The sequence below is a fragment of the Mizuhopecten yessoensis genome, unplaced genomic scaffold (genome assembly GCF_002113885.1).
Source record: "Mizuhopecten yessoensis strain PY_sf001 unplaced genomic scaffold, ASM211388v2 scaffold4373_2, whole genome shotgun sequence".
Lineage (NCBI taxonomy): Eukaryota > Metazoa > Mollusca > Bivalvia > Pectinida > Pectinidae > Mizuhopecten > Mizuhopecten yessoensis.
The window spans coordinates 621,132-638,291 of record NW_018405514.1 but is presented as its reverse complement, the minus strand read 5'-3'; the positions used below and the strand labels follow the sequence as shown (position 1 = coordinate 638,291).

At 37.9% G+C, this 17,160-nt stretch overlaps 1 protein-coding gene and 1 long non-coding RNA gene across 7 annotated transcripts in view; one reads left to right on the top strand and one right to left on the bottom strand.

Annotated features, from left to right (window-relative positions):
* Positions 1–17,160, bottom strand: part of LOC110448903 (zinc finger MIZ domain-containing protein 1-like) — a 233,241-nt gene that overhangs the window by 129,498 nt on the left and 86,583 nt on the right. Inside the window, exon 1 of one of the 6 annotated variants that reach the window (XM_021495400.1) lies at positions 1,679–1,923. The exons of 3 other annotated variants lie outside the window; for them this stretch is intronic. The gene's annotated coding sequence lies outside the window, so the exon portion shown is untranslated. Of the gene's footprint in view, positions 1–1,063; positions 1,213–1,267; positions 1,589–1,678; positions 1,924–17,160 lie in introns of those variants that run through there. 2 more of the 6 variants (XM_021495401.1, XM_021495402.1) reach the window with 2 other exon arrangements.
* The window catches only part of LOC110448906, a 93,320-nt gene that overhangs the window by 66,556 nt on the left and 9,604 nt on the right, over positions 1–17,160 (top strand). The window lies entirely within an intron of this gene.

Below are 17,160 nucleotides of genomic sequence, written 5' to 3'. Positions count from 1 at the left end.
ATTGACACAGTATGTAACACATTGACACACTCAGTGACATATTGACACAGAATGTAACACATTGACACTCTCATTGACACATTGACACAGAATGTAACACATTGACACACTCAGTGACATATTGACACAGTATGTAACACATTGACACTCTCATTGACACATTGACACAGAATGTAACACATTGACACACTCAGTGACATATTGACACAGAATGTAACACATTGACACTCTCATTGACACATTGACACAGAATGTTACACATTGACACACTCAGTGACATATTGACACAGTATGTAACACATTGACACACTCAGTGATACATTGACACAGTATGTAACACATTGACACCCTCATTGACACAGAATGTAACACATTGACACACTGTATCATTTTGCCATATTGACATTCTATATTAATATATGATATTGACAGAACAGTAAGTGGTACATTTTCAAATAATATATTAATTAATTGTACAAGAATATTGTACATATCAATATTTATTTAGGATTATTGTACAAACCAATAATTATTCAGGATTATTACTTTAAAATCAATACCTATCAATGTATTAAGTATGTGCTACTACTTATGGGTGTAAAGTTGATAACTGTTTAATTATCAGACACTGTAGTTTTGTCTATTAAACTGTTAATAATTATGGAGTTAATTGATATGAAACAAACTCTGGGCTACTTGTTTAATTCAGGAGCATGTTTAGTATGTAGCTCTATCGAGGGACAACATGATTTTTAATGTAATCACCTATGATATCATCATAAAATTATTCTGACTTATTTCAATGCTTTGAAAAAGCTCCATCACATTAATAATGTATTTCTGACAAATTCTTAACTCATTTACATGTAATAAAATTGTGTCACATTAAAATCAGCAAGTTAGATATTTTAACAGGATGACTGACATGATTAACTATTTCATTTGTAGAAAATCTGATATCAAGTGATGATTGCCTAATTATATAATAAAGAGCATGCGTTGAACTAATTGACAGGTAATTGATTGATGCTCTTTAGGAGGGTCGTCAGGCAGTTTTACTTACCTGTACAGGTAGCATCCAGTGACAGGTAATATACCTTGTCTGATGAGGATAAAAAACAATTACCCCACACACCTGTGATTGATGTCAATGCCTTCGCGTTACATGACAGCGTTATCCTGCAGCCCTTTTAGAGTTCACTGGGGCGTTTTATAGTACATGCACGGTATACAAACGTTATGTTTGTATTAAATACTAGAGATTTACCTGTTAACGAGGTGCCTGTAGTGGCCCACGTTTATGCCAGACAGGTGACACATGAAGCAGTAAGGATCTGTCTGACTACATGATAATCCTGTAGAGAGTATAGAAGGTGAGCATTCCACTGATCCCCAGCCAATAACAAACAACCCACCGGTACACACATATACACTGCAAAGTACTGATAGTCTCATTGATCAGCTATCACCGAGTACCTGTCCCCGCTATTTACCACTTGAGTACAGCCTTACAATTATAGCGCTACAACAATACACAATTGACATACAAGAAGTTAAAAGACCTATATTTCCGACAGTGTAATTGTCAATTTTCCAACGTGTATGTCTACATTAAAGTAATTAATAAATCTACATTGGCGATTTAATATTATATGACGCACACAATTGAATCACTCACCCACTGACTTGTTCCCTGTTGTCCTATCGCTGATAATGCGTGAAATCTCCTGTACTTAATCCCAGAGAGTGTCTATGTGAATGATAATATTCCAATATCATGGCCTGTTCTCCGTGAGTTTAGCCAGGAACAACCCCTCAGTGTAAACCCGCTGTTTAAACTGTTGACTTCTTAATAACGGATTCCACGGAGATAACTATCTCACCAATTGCTAAATAAATCTCTCTCACCCCACAGAACAATGCAAACACTGGGGCTCGTGGGGCATACCTACGCCAATGGCAGCTACAGGGTACTCACCCAAACACAATCATATGTCACTCATTTACTAAATACAATATAAAAACCCAGGCAAAGGATACTGGTGAAATGGAGATTTCTTTTTTCATCTGTGTAGACTATTAACTTACCAGTATTGTACATGTTCCTAACAGACATATGAACTTGCCTCTAGAATGGGGATGAAATTCTATACATGACTCTCTATGTGAAGTAACGAGTCACAAGTTAGCAGCTCTTCACAAGTTTAGATCAATCAAATCTCTGACTCTCAAGCCTGATGTGTGAAATTGCAGGCCAAACTGAGGACCTTGGGGTCAAAGTGTACAGGGAAAGGGGCTGGATATGGTCCTTTTATTGGGCATTCATCTCTGTGAGTAGTTGGGGACATAAAAACCGGACCCTGAGGACTAAGGAGAAAACAAATTACAGGCTCAATTTTCAGATGAACCTTTTAGTAGTATTTTTTGGAATAATATTCTCCAGATGGGCACATTTGCAGAATACAACAGGGAGAGGTCATTACTGTGATTCTAGACAGACAATCTAAACCTGTACATTGGGACCATATTAAATCAAAACTGTGATGAGTCCACATCTGTACAGTAGAACCTTGTTAACTCAGACTGTCCACACCTGTACAGTAGATCCTTGTTAACTCCGACTGTCCACACCTGTACAGTAGATCCTTGTTAACTCAGACTGTCCACACCTGTACAGTAGAACCTTGTTAACTCAGACTGTCCACACCTGTACAGTAGAACCATGTTAACTCAGACTGTGATAATCCACACCTGTACAGTAGAACATTGTTAACCCAGACTGTGATAGTCCACACCTGTACAATAGAACATTGTTTACCCAGACTGATAGTCCACACCTGTACAATAGAACCATGTTAACTCAGACTGATAGTCCACACCTGTACAATAGAACCATGTTAACCCAGACTGTGATAGTCCACACCTGTACAATAGGACCATGTTCACTCAAACTGATAGTCCACACCTGTACAATAGAACATTGTTTACCCAGACTGATAGCCCACACCTGTACAATAGAACATTGTTAACCCAGACTGTGATAGTCCACACCTGTACGATAGAACCATGTTAACTCAGACTGATAGTCCATACATGTACAATAGAACCTTGTTAACCCAGACTGTGATAGTCTACAGCTGTACAATAGAACCATGTTAACTCAGACTGTGATAGTCCACACCTGTACAATAGAACCATGTTAACTCAGACTGTGATAGTCTACACATGTACAATAGAACCATGTTAACCCAGACTGTGATAGTCCACACATGTACAATAGAACCATGTTAACTCAGACTGTGATAGTCCACACATGTACAATAGAACCATGTTAACCCAGACTGTGATAGTCCACACATGTACAATAGAACCATGTTAACTCAGACTGTGATAGTCCACACATGTACAATAGAACCATGTTAACCCAGACTGTGATAGTCTACACATGTACAATAGAACCATGTTAACCCAGACTGTGATAGTCCACACATGTACAGTAGAACCATGTTAACTCAGACTGTGATAGTCCACACATGTACAATAGAACCATGTTAACCCAGACTGTGATAGTCCACACATGTACAATAGAACCATGTTAACTCAGACTGTGATAGTCCACACCTGTACAGTAGAACATTGTTAACCCAGACTGATAATCCACACCTGTACAATAGAACCATGTTAACCCAGACTGTGATAGTCTACACATGTACAATAGAACCATGTTAACTCAGACTGTGATATCGAGTTTAGTCAAAACACATGGTAAGGTAGGTCAACAAGATGAAAGGATTTGTGACTGGACAACCAGAAATAACTAGCAGGGAATATCTTCATTTTTATGTTTGAAGTATTTAATTATACATGCATGGATAGTCAATGTGCAGTCGTTAACTACATGAACATACAGCAGCCACGTTCAGGTTGGTGTAAATAGATTAATTAGTATGTAAAAGGTGTAATTATAATGTGGAGGAATGCAGTAAAACTTTGACAACACATTTATAAAGGGATAGTTATAACCCAATCGGTGGTACCATTCTGGATTCTATGAGACATATTTACGATGACCTCTGACCCCAGTGAAGAGGATGGCATGTGCATACCGGTAGCGACCTCTGACCCCAGTATGGAGGATGACAGGAGTGGTGTGCCCTTTGTTGTGAGCGGTGTTGAACAGGTGTGAGATTAATTACAGGACGTGTTCAGGGTTAATACTGCCTGTGTTTATCACACAGGACCAAGGTTTTAACATACATTTTATTATTACTTACATACTCGAATATAGCTCAGGTATTTAACACATTTCAACCTCATTGTAGATATATAAGTTAAAGTTTATAACATCTTTGTCGTCAAGAAAGCTGTTTATAGTTTTTAAATTTATATTTGGCAACAATGACGTGACTTTTGAATTTAAGTTGTATTATATTATGTATGAAGAGGTGTTGTGTTGATAGAACACTTGGTAAAAAGTCAAGTCACACCCTTATAAAAAAAATGATAGCTGTCAGAAACACTGATAACACAGCAAGATGGACACCAGAAAACATGTACATGACATCATGGTCAAGGTCACAGAAAGAGGTCAAGGAAAGTAACAAACTGGTAACAAGTGACTGTTCATGAGCTTTAGTTTCATGCTTCTGCCCACGATCCCCGTCAATAAGAAAGGTAAAGGTCAAAGGTCCAATATAACATTTGAATGATGACCTCAGATTTATGTATGTGTGTATGAACTTAATTGGGAAAATCTTGTAAAATTGGACCATATGCTCAAAAGATTAAGACACTAAGTGAACTATCAAGTCAAACTTCTATAATAGTATACAAGTTTATGTCTAAAACACACAAAAGAACACAATACTTAGAAAGTTATGTTTTTCTGGAATAAACGTACAGCTTTCAAATAATTAATTATCAGTTTTTATTATTAACAGATAGAATATGGAGGACAACAGGCTTACATTCAAGGTGAAGGTCTTAGGGGACTTTTTTTTTAATATTTCAAAAATCAGCTTGATTACAAGGAAACCATTCTGTATCTGTTTTGCAATACCCCTAATGGGGATGGTATGTAGCTGTCTGATAGCTTGAAGTACTCGCTTCACTCAAAAGATGAGGTCACTAAAAAAGGTCCATTGAACCATTTCATTAGATACAAAATAATATTTCAGAGAAAGTATATTATATGCAAAGTTGCTTTTTTCTCAACTAACTGAAATTTATTTTTCAAATCTCGGACAAAGCTTGAAGAAGTACAATTCAATGTTTAACAAAGCAACCCTGTCACCAAAGATTTATGTTAAGATAAATAATGAATAAATTATATTTCATACAAAAGCAAATGGGGAAAGTCAACAGTATTAATTATTCGCTGACAAAACCACTCTATAACAGGTCTGGGAATGGAAATAAAACTGCTTTGTTACAAAACACACCAGCCTAAGGTATACAATGAATCCACTAGGAATTTGAATTAAAGATTTGGACTCTGCCAACATTGAACATCGGTGAACAAAGAAAAACGTTATAAAGTTTGCAAATTAACTGATTTATTTTTGAATGCTTACTGGTTTTGTGAAATTTGATTCAATTTCTTTGTAAGTGTGGGGAGGGTATAAAACTCCATACAGACACAGGAAAACATGGTATTAGATTGTGTAGATCATGAGGAATAGACTCTATCAGTCAGGGTAAACTATGATGATCAAACATGGTCAGGCACATATTTGTAGCATTAAGGCTTTTTTTTAGTACAATGGTTCCCTTTTGTGTGGTACATAACTCTAGGACTTATGCTTCGTTTCTATACCACTGTACACAGTTGTATGACACATAACTCTAGGATTTATGCTTCGTTTCTATACCACTTTACACAGTTGTATGACACATAACTCTAGGATTTATGCTTTGTTTCTATAACACTTTACACAGTTGTATGACACATAACTCTAGGACTTATGCTTCATTTCTATACCACTGTACACAGTTGTATGACACATAACTCTAGGACTTATGCTTTGTTTCTATACCACTGTACACAGTTGTATGGCACATAACTCTAGGATTTATGCTTCGTTTCTATACCACTTTACACAGTTGTATGGCACATAACTCTAGGACTTATGCTTCGTTTCTATACCACTTTACACAGTTGTATGGCACATAACTCTAGGACTTATGCTTCGTTTCTATACCACTTTACAGAGTTGTATGGCACATAACTCTAGGACTTATGCTTCGTTTCTATACCACTTTACAGAGTTGTATGGCACATAACTCTAGGACTTATGCTTCGTTTCTATACCACTTTACAGAGTTGTATGGCACATAACTCTAGGACTTATGCTTCGTTTCTATACCACTGTACACAGTTGTATGGCACATAACTCTAGGACTTATGCTTTGTTTCTATACCACTTTACAGAGTTGTATGACACATAACTCTAGGACTTATGCTTTGTTTCTATACCACTTTACACAGTTGTATGACACATAACTCTAGGACTTATGCTTAGCATGATACACCTTGGTGGTACACTTTTACAATACATATTTAATGTTACTGTCACCTACCACAGCTGTAACCAGCTATGATATACCATCATTAGCTATCTATGCCTATTACTGGTCACACTAAAGTGGGACTATGGTACAGAAATAATGAACATTGATTTAATTGTTTCTGCACCAACAAAAGCGTACCATAGTACAAAAAATGGAGTATAAATGATTTGTTTGTGTACTTTGGTACATAAACAGAATATAAAGATGTCTGGCTATATTTGGGTATTGGTACACCTGGTTTCAGGCATAACTGTGTGCCACAAAAGTGTGCCGTGGTATAGACACACATTACAAATTCTGTGTACAAAAGAAAAAGAAAATATAACACAATCTGAATTTAGATGTTACAAATGTGCCTGCCTATCTTAAGCTAATCAACAGACCTATCATGTAACAGACCCGACATGTAAGGTAACAGACCCACCATGTAAGTCTACAGATTCACCATGTAAGTCTACAGATTCACCATGTAAGGCTACAGACCTACCATGTAAGGTAACAGACCCACAACAGACCCACCATGTAAGGTTACAGACCCACCATGTAAGTCTACAGATTCACCATGTAAGTCTACAGATTCACCATATAAGGCTATATACCTACCATGTAAAGTTACAGACCTACCATGTAAGGTAACAGACCCACCATGAAAGGCTACATACCAACCATGTAAGATTACAGATCCACCATGTAAGGTTACAGTCTCACTATATAAGGCTACAGACCTACCATGTAAGGTTACAAAGACCCACCATGTAAGTTTATAGACCTACCATGTAAGGTTACAGACCCACCATGTAAGGTTACAGACCTACCATGTAAGGGCACATACCTACCATGTAAGGTTACAAAGACCCACCATGTAAGGCTACAGTCTAACCATATAAGGCTACAGACCTACCATGTAAGATACCCACCATGTAAAGCAGACAGAAGAGCCTCAGATGTAGGACAGCTGCAAGGCAGACTTGGGGCATAGGACTAGTTACAAACCTGGCATTAAAGGCAAACTCAAGGTTTAGGTCAGACAGACTGGGGGTATAGGACTAGTTACAAACCTGGCATTAAAGGCAAACTCAAGGTTTAGGTCAGACAGACTGGGGGTATAGGACTAGGTATAGACCTTACACACCAATGTTTTGACTTCATCATCAGTCATATTGCTGACCTTCAATACTGAATAGTCAGTGGAACTCATAACGTGTTTGTGACAGATATTATCTTATCTGTTTTTGTGGTATGTTAGAGGTTATTGGCCCACATTTTGAATCATGCTGTGCTATATTTTGGATGAATTAATTGCTGCCTTTTCTGATAGATGGGTTATAAAAAGAGATAGAAAGCTGTGAATTAACTATGTTAAGGTCAGCTCAACAAACCAGCCTTTAGAATGATATCGTTGATTTGTTGTTAAACAGATGGTATACTGTTGCATTCAAGATTTGTTCAAAATTTAATTAAGATATTTCAGAATTACAATTTGAATTGCATTTCGTTTTCTTGTGAGAGTGAGATTGGATCTGTGAGGATGCTTGCTGAGCTGTTATTGGTCTACTAACACAGTGTCTGTCACTGGTATCTCGGGGAGGGGATCTGTATGGGGAGGGGATCTGTACATATTTCATCATAAAACCTTCCTTAAGGATCCCCATACCACTGCCAAAAATTGTTGCTACTCATATTTGAAACTAAAAATTTTTCCTGAATGAATATGGATAATAATAAAACAAGTGTACTTTGTGTAAAATATGACGTTTTTTGCCAGACCAGGATTTGAACACTGTACCTCCAACCATAATCAGTCAACCAACTGATCTAACTGTCCCTGACATAGTCAAACAACAGTGATAACTAAAACAAAATTAGAGGGGAGATAACTATGCATTAATAACTACAGTGCAATTCTCTAGTGTTTTGCCCACAGTGGGTCAGGGATCTTTAAGTTATAGTACCAAGAATTTGAAATTGAACATTGGTCATATCACCTCCTCCCAGCATCATAACAAAAAACTTATCAATGGCTATGGCCAAGAACTAGAAATGTATCAATTTAATTTAGTGAACATTTTATATACTGCAGGTACCATAAATAAGTTAGTATCACATTTGATTGATATGAAATTACATTTAGAAAACCCTGTCTGGTAATTTATTCCTACCTAAGTTATTTCTGTGAGAGGATGGAGTGGTCGGCGCTGTGATTTGATATATGTCTTTGTGTCTGAGAGTGACCATGTTTTCTGTGAGAGGATGGAGTTGTCGGCGCTGTGATTTGATATATGTCTTTGTGTCTGAGAGTGACCATGTTTTCTGTGAGAGGATGGAGTGGTCGGCGCTGTGATTTGGTATATGTCTTTGTGTCTGAGAGTGACCATGTTTTCTGTGAGAGGATGGAGTTGTCGGCGCTGTGATTTGATATATGTCTTTGTGTCTGAGAGCGACCATGTTTTCTGTTGAAGTTGAGCTCTGGAGACTACAGACAGAATCTGTTGCACAAGTGTTTCTATGACATGAAGAAGCAGAAGATGGCAACATATATAGCAACAAGGGACTCTCAAATGCCAATATTTATTTCACATTTTTAAACAGTTTTATGACAGAGGGTTTTAAGTAAAATTAATTTGATGCTCAAAGGTATTGCTATGTCTATCATTTTGTTTCAACTTTGGAAAAAAAAAGAAAAAAAAAAAGAAGAAGTTTGCTGGCTATATACCCTGTGACCCTGCCAGGCGTGAGTTGGACGAATAGTCTCCGTAAGAACAGAGGAAGCCATGGTGATGCTGAGAACAAGGGCCTTGGCCAACACACAACTTAAGTACTATGATTGATGTATTCTGGATATCAGGAGGGATTTTTTATCACAAGAATTTCCAGTACACAATTTCAAACAATACAATGTATTTGGCACAGGCAATAGTCATAAGAAGTGACCATTAGCACTGGAAGAGAACAGGTAGTAAAAATCTAGCTACATGTACCATGTATAAAGCTGAAGGTCTAAAGTGAGCTACAAGCTGCATTAATTAACTCCAAGTAACACTGCAACAATTAATGTACAGCAATTGTATGGGCAATAGTTACAAGTAGCCTTATTGTAGCTTCATGTAACATGTATATACAACAGTTGTATGGGCAAAAGCTACAAGTAGCATTATTGTAGCTTTATGTAACATGTATATACAACAGTTGTATGGGCAAAAGCTACAAGTAGCATTATTGTAGCTTCGTGTAACATGTATATACAACAGTTATATGGGCAAAAGCTACAAGTAGAATTTACAACAGTTATATGGGCAAAAGCTACAAGTAGCATAAATGTAGCTCCAGGTAACATGCATACACAACAGTTGCATGTATGGGCAATATCTACAAGTAGCATGTACAACAGTTGTATGGGCAATAGCTACAAGTAGCATTATTGTAGCTCAAGGTAACATGTATGTATACAACAGTTGTATTGGCAATAGCTACAAGTAGCATTATTGTAGCTCAAGGTAACATGCATGTACAACAGTCGTATGGACAATATCTACTGTATAGGCAATAGCTACAGGTAGCATTATTGTAGCTCAAAGTAACATGTATGTACAACAGTTGTATTGGCAATAGCTACAAGTAGCATGAATGTAGCTCCAGGTAACAAGCATACACAACAGTTGTATTGGCAATAGCTACAGGTAGCATAATTGTAGCTTCATGTAACATGTATATACAACAGTTGTATGGGCAATAGCTAAAAGTAGCATTATTGTAGCTCAAGGTAACATGTATGTACAACAGTTGTATGGACAATATCTACTGTATAGGCAATAGCTACAGGTAGCATTATTGTAGCTCAAGGTAACATGTATGTACAACAGTTGTATTGGCAATAGCTACAGGTAGCATTATTGTAGCTCCAGGTAACATGTATGTACAACAGTTGCATGGGCAATAGCTACAAGTAGCATGAATGTAGCTCCAGGTAATAAGCTACACAACAGTTGTATGGGCAATAGCTACAAGTAGCATTATTGTAGCTCCAGGTAACATGTATGTACAACAGTTGTATGGGCAATAGCTACAAGTAGCATGAATGTAGCTCCAGGTAACATGCATACACAACAGTTGCATGTATGGGCAATAGCTACAAGTAGCATGTACAACAGTTGTATGGGCAATAGTTACAAGTAGCATTATTGTAGCTCCAGGTAACATGCATACACAACAGTTGCATGTATGAGCAATAGCTACAAGTAGCATGTACAACAGTTGTATGGGCAATAGCTACAAGTAGCATGAATGTAGCTCCAGGTAACAAGCATACACAACAGTTGTATGGGCAATAGCTACAAGTAGCATTATTGTAGCTCCAGGTAACATGTATGTACAACAGTTGTATGTATGGGCAATAGCTACAACTAGCATGTACAACAGTTGTATGGGCAATAGCTACAAGTAGCATGAATGTAGCTCCAGGGAACATGCATACACAACAGTTGCATGTATGGGCAATCGCTACAAGTAGCATGTACAACAGTTGTATGGGCAATAGCTACAAGTAGCATTAATGTAGCTCCAGGTAACAAGCATACACAACAGTTGTATGGGCAATAGCTACAAGTAGCATTAATGTAGCTCCAGGTAACAAGCATACACAACAGTTGTATGGGCAATAGCTACAAGTAGCATTAATGTAGCTCCAGGTAACATGTATGTACAACAGTTGTATGGGCAATAGCTACAAGTAGCATTATTGTGGCTCCAGGTAACATGCATACACAACAATTGCATGTATGGGCAATAGCTACAAGTAGCATGTACAGCAGTTGTATGGGCAATAGCTACAAGTAGCATTATTGAAGCTCCAGGTAACATGTATGTACAACAGTGGTATGGGCAATAGCTACAAGTAGCACTAATGTAGCTCCAGGTAACATGTATGTACAACAGTTGTATGGATAGCATGAATGTAGCTCCAGGTAACAGGTATGTACAACAGTTGTATGGGTAGCATGAATGTAGCTCCAGGTAACATGTATGTACAACGGTTGCTGGTTCCTGGTAATTAAACATTGTAGCATGCATATAGTTACAGTGCAACCTTAATTGTATGAAGTTGTGAAGTTACAAGATATATAAAACACCGCTTGCTGTGAAGTTTTGAGGCAAACATTACTGAAAGTTAGGAAGTTTGGGAAAGTTGTAGATTAAACACCACAAGGTCTTTATTATAGCTGTTTATTTTTAACCTTGATTCTTATCATAATCTATCCAATAGCTACAGAATAAATGAGATAATGTGAGTGTGATATTGTTTTGGAGATCTATTTGGACATTTGAGAGACAAAAAATATCTGTTATGCTGGATTGGCAGCCCCCTGAGCTGGTGAAATAATTAGAAAGTGTTGCCTACCACATTCACAGCAGTAACAACATCAGCCAGCAGATAGAGTGGTGTAAACACTGACTTTATCTCACTGATTCCCCCTAATTAGGCCCCCTATTTTACAAGTGTTGGACAGGGGAGTAACAACAGTGAGGAATCGCAGTGTAAACAGAGACATTATCAACTTGATTTCCCCTAATTAGGCCCCACTACTACAAGTGTTTAACAGGGGAGGGCATTTCACAGCAGACCCATCAATCAAAAGGGCTGATAAGGCTGACCTGTGTGGCTAACAGCCTCCTGAGCTGCCTGGCTGGCCTGACCAGGCCTCCTCACCTGTTGAGTGGCCCCTCACCTACATCATAAAGCCACTCAGGTGTGAGCTTGTTTTACACCTTTCATCCTCTTGTTGGAGCTCGTTAGAAGTCTTGAGTATCCAATCTCCTGGTAGATAGAGTTGTACACTCCTGCTCAGGTTGGAAATACAGATTTCTTTTATTGTAACAAATCAACAGCTGATCTGAATCAGACTCCTGTGGTTACAGGAGGTAAAATCCCACCCAACCCTGACTACCACTCACAGGGGTCAAATGATGCTGGACTAGGGGTCAAATGATGCTGAGCTAAGGGTCATAGGATGTTCCCATATGGTTATAACATAAGTAATTTGCTGAAGCTCTCATTAAGTGACAGGTTTTGCTCAGGCAGAGAATTCTTAAAAAAACAACATTTGATTTAATGCGTTAAGTCTAGAATTATCAAACCGTTTCATCATGTTACTCTCATTTAAAGAACATTTTAGGAAACCCATGTGGATTGATAACTGGGTTGAAGTGGAAACACCAGCAGGCTGGGATCGTGATATGCTGCACATGATGTCCAGATATCAGGCCCACGTCCAATTTCCTTGATGTATTGCAACAATGCATGTGTCCTATGTTATAATCAAGGCATTTCACTTCTGCTCTTTAACAATTACATGCATTTAGAGGCAGCAGCATGAAAAAAGTGCAAAATTACAAAACAGGAAAAAATTCTTATATAAGTTATCACCTTTTAACAAAATAGAAAAAAAAGGATCAATGTTCATTTGTGATATCAAATGAGGAATGATATGGGTATGTACAGTTAACAGGGACATCAAGTAGGGGACTGTGTGTACAGTTAACAGGGACATCGAGTAGTGGACTGTTTGTACAGTTAACAGGGACATAGAGTAGGGGACTGTATGTACAGTTAAAAGGGACATAGAGAGTAGTGGACTGTGTGTACAGTTAACAGGGACATAAAGTAGTGGACTGTCTGTAGAGTTAACAGGGACATAGAGTAGTGGACTGTATGTACAGTTAATAGGGACATCAAGTAGTGGACTGTATGTACGTATGTACAATTAACAGGGACATCAAGGAGGAGATTGTATGTAAAGTTAACAGAGACATAGAGTAGGGGACTGTATGTACAGTTAACAGGGACATAGAATAGGGGACTGTATGTACAATTAACAGGGACATCAAGTAGGAGATTGTATGTAAAGTTAACAGAGACATAGAGTAGGGGACTGTATGTACAGTTAACAGGGACATAGAGTAGTGGACTGTTTGTACAGTTAACAGTGACATAGAGTAGTGGACTGTATATACAGTTCACAGGGACATCGAGTAGTGGACTGTATGTACAGTTAACAGGGACATCGAGTAGTGGACTGTATGTACAGTTAACAGAGACATAGAGTAGGGGACTGTATGTACGTTAACAGGGACATTGAGTAGGGGACTGTATGTACAGTTAACAGGGACATCAAGTAGGGGACTGTATGTACAGTTAACAGGGACATAGAGTAGTTGACTGTATGTACAGTTAACAGGGACCTCGGGTAGTGGACTGTATGTACAGTTAACAGGGACATCAAGTAGGGGACTGTATGTACAGTTAACAGGGACATAGAGTAGTGGACTGTATGTACAGTCAACAGGGACATAGAGTAGTGGACTGTATATACAGTTTACAGGGACATAGAGTAGTGGACTGTATGTACAGTTAACAGTGACATAGAGTAGTGGACTGTATGTACAGTTAACAGGGACATCGAGTAGGGGACTGTATGTACAGTTAACAGGGACATCAAGTTGGGGACTGTGTGTACAGTTAACAGGGACATAGAGTAGGGGACTGTATGTACAGTAAACAGGGACATTAAGTAGGGGACTGTATGTACAGTTAACAAGGACATCAAGTAGTGGAGGTGTATGTACAGTTAACAGGGACATAGAGTGGTGGACTGTATGTACAGTAGACAGGGACATTAAGTAGGGGACTGTATGTACCGTGAACAGGGACCTTGAGGAGTGGCCTGTATGTACAGTTATCAGGGACATCATACAGTTAACAGGGACCGTGAGTAGTGGACTGTATGTACAGTTAACAGGGACCTTGAGTAGTGGACTGTATGTACAGTTATCAGGGACATCAAGTAGGGGACTATATGTACAGTTAACAGGGACATCAAGTAGGGGACTGTATGTACAGTAATCAAGGACATCAAGTAGTGGAGGTGTATGTACAGTTAAAAGGGACATCAAGTAGGGGCCTGTATGTACAGTTATCAGGGGCATCAAGTAGGGGACTGTATGCACAGTTAACAGGGACATAGAGTGGTGGACAGTATGTACAGTTAACAGGACCATAGAGTAGTAGACTGTATGTACAGTAATCAAGGACATCAAGTAGTGGACTGTATGTACAGTTAACAGGGACATCGAGTAGGGGACTGTATGTATTAAAGGTTGTATTAACAATAACAGGGACATCTGCAAGTCCGGGGGCTGTATGTGTAAGTAATAGGGACATGAATTAAGGGGTGGAATTTTGATATTCTCCAATCATTAACAGAATTACAGAGAAGACCTGTCATAAAATCAGGAATCACTAACACATTCAATATGTGGATCAGTAATAAGGGGGACATCAAGGCCAGATTAGGCCTCATAATTAAAGCAGGGTAAAGTACCACCCAATTAGAGGCTGGGATATTTTATATACACATTCTGGGCTGGTGTATCATCAGCCTGCTAGCCACTTCAGGTGGAGCAGCCTATCATAGGCAGCCATAACACCAATCTCTCATATTTTTGTTTGCAATGAGTGCACACAGACATCATCAAAGACTAGGCAGTTACACACTACATCTGGTGTTCCCCGATACCCACTGCCTACAAAACTCTATCCCATTGTATTCATTATTCGCACACACAAATTTGATAAATTTTGATATTTAATTAATTTCATCAGCATTATATTTAACCCTTCCCCCAAAGTAACCATAAACAGTTTGCATAGAAATAAGAACAAACTTGAGATACATTCCAAGGGAGACAATTTGAGTTGCCTGAACCTCCTTAAGTAAAATGTCCCAGTTCATCCACCCACAGCCACTTGTATTGATTTAATTTTCAAAGAGTGTAATCTGTTTGAAAATGATATTATTTATTTCTCCACTAGATGGGCTGTCATAACATATTTTGTTTCAGTGAATCAACCATCCCTGGTATTGATTTTGTCTAAGTGGATCAGGTAGTGGTAATACCAGTGTTTCTCTTAATGGATCAACTACCCTAATATATTGATTCATAGGCAAACAAGTCCACACTGGGCACAGCTTCATTGAATGTTATCAGGGCATCTTTATATCAGCTGTGTCTGCAGGAAACACTTCTACATTTCTTTATTGTGGATTTAATGCCCATCCGATGTTAACATTACTTTTTGACTTTCATTATGGCTCCCTGATCCATTTGATTTTTCTCTTCAGTTTATTTATTGGGATTAAGTTTTTTTGCCAAGTTGATTAAAATCAAATAAAGAAAAAGGAATGCAGCAGATTATAATTATTCAATGAAATGGAAAGTTGACTGGATAGCTGTATCAATTTATTATATACTAAGTGATTTGTGTGACAGATCTAAGTTAGAGGTGTGATTTGTGTGACAGATGTAAGTTTGAAGTGTGATTTATGTGACAGATCTAAGTTAGAGGTGTGATTTGTGTGACAGATCTAAGTTTGAAGTGTGATTTATGTGACAGATCTAAGTTTGAAGTGTGATTTGTGTGACAGATCTAAGTTTGAGGTGTGATTTGTGTGACAGATCTAAGTTAGAAGTGTGATTTTTGTGACAGATCTAAGTTTGAGGTGTGATTTGTGTGACAGATCTAAGTTTGAAGTGTGATTTGTGTGACAGATCTAAGCCTTTAATATGTTCAATAAAGTATATATTTGTAATTTTAGCCAATCATTATCAGATGTATCAAAATCACCCTTTGTCCATCATCTGTCGTCTGTCCTTAAACAATATTTGTGATCACTATTTCTCTAAAAGTACTAGAGATCATTTTTCTATTTGGTATGGAGAATTCCCTTGGTCAACTGTTGTGCATGTTTTATTGAGAGACTGAATGAAAAAAAATCATCTTGGATTTTGAGAGTAAAGGATTTTTAATGCTTTTCTCAAAAACAATTTGACAGATCTTTCCCAAATTTCAGGGTAACTTCGCCATCGTTCTTCAGTTGTGCATGTTTCATTTCAAAAACTGATCAGAAAAATAATATGGCTGCCTGGCAGCCATCTTGGAAGTTGACGGATCAAGTTTTCTTGTCACTGTTTCTTAAGAAGCACCAGACAATTTTTTTCTTTTCAATTTAATTTAGAGGTTCCTTTGTCTGCAGTTGTGTATGTTTTATTTAAAGACTGATAGGAAAAATAAGATGTCCACTAGGTAACCATCTTGGATTTGACAGTTCAAGTATGTAACCATGGTTTCTCAAGAAGTTAACAGTGACCTTACTTTAAAAAGGACTCTCTCAAAACCAGCAATATGACATTTTTCCACACGATGTATCTCCTGTTGACTGTCCAGTGGATAAAAGGAAAGAACAGAAAAGATCAATCTGACCTTGACTTATTGGAGATCGTATGATAGTAGGTAACAAGACATCTTGTCACAGCTTTATGATAGTAACAATTAACTAATTTAACACAGGTTCAATTCATTGGCTGTGTTGTCAGGGGAAGTGTCGTGTAGAATATATAATCAATTTTAATGAAACATTGTCTTGATTGTCTTGTAAATTATCGATGAAGTCAACCTGTGTCGACAACATCACAAAACAAAGTGCTAGGTATCATGTATAACATGTTGGGCTTGATTACGATTTCATGGCGACTGCT